This window comes from Sinocyclocheilus rhinocerous, unplaced genomic scaffold (assembly GCF_001515625.1).
Source record: "Sinocyclocheilus rhinocerous isolate Xijiao unplaced genomic scaffold, SAMN03320098_v1.1 scaffold3357, whole genome shotgun sequence".
In the NCBI taxonomy this organism is placed as follows: Eukaryota; Metazoa; Chordata; class Actinopteri; order Cypriniformes; family Cyprinidae; genus Sinocyclocheilus; species Sinocyclocheilus rhinocerous.
The window spans coordinates 95,758-96,076 of record NW_015623670.1 but is presented as its reverse complement, the minus strand read 5'-3'; the positions used below and the strand labels follow the sequence as shown (position 1 = coordinate 96,076).

Here is a 319-nt window from a genome sequence, read left to right as displayed (position 1 = left end):
CGGCCACTCAATGCTTGTGTTTATGTTTTTATACAGTCTATGGTTCATTCCAGCCGCGCCACACACGTTTCTGAAGCGGCTCTCTTTGCTGCTTGTGTAAAAGATACATGCATAAGCCTCCTTTGAATAAATATAGCCAAAATCCGTCAAAATCCCACCAAAATCCGTTGACATGACTTATCGCGAGAGGCAAAAGGTTACGTTTTAGCCGCATGACATTGGTTAATGGAAACGCCGTCATTTCGCAATACTTTTTTATCGACATTCAGAAAATATCGCCAAAGTTTTGCGCAAATCTGTAATGGAAACGCGCCTAGTG

The 319-nt window shown here is 42.3% G+C and overlaps 1 pseudogene; it reads left to right on the top strand.

Moving 5' to 3' along the window:
• The window catches only part of LOC107727614 (uncharacterized), an 8,123-nt pseudogene that overhangs the window by 4,968 nt on the left and 2,836 nt on the right, over positions 1 to 319 (top strand).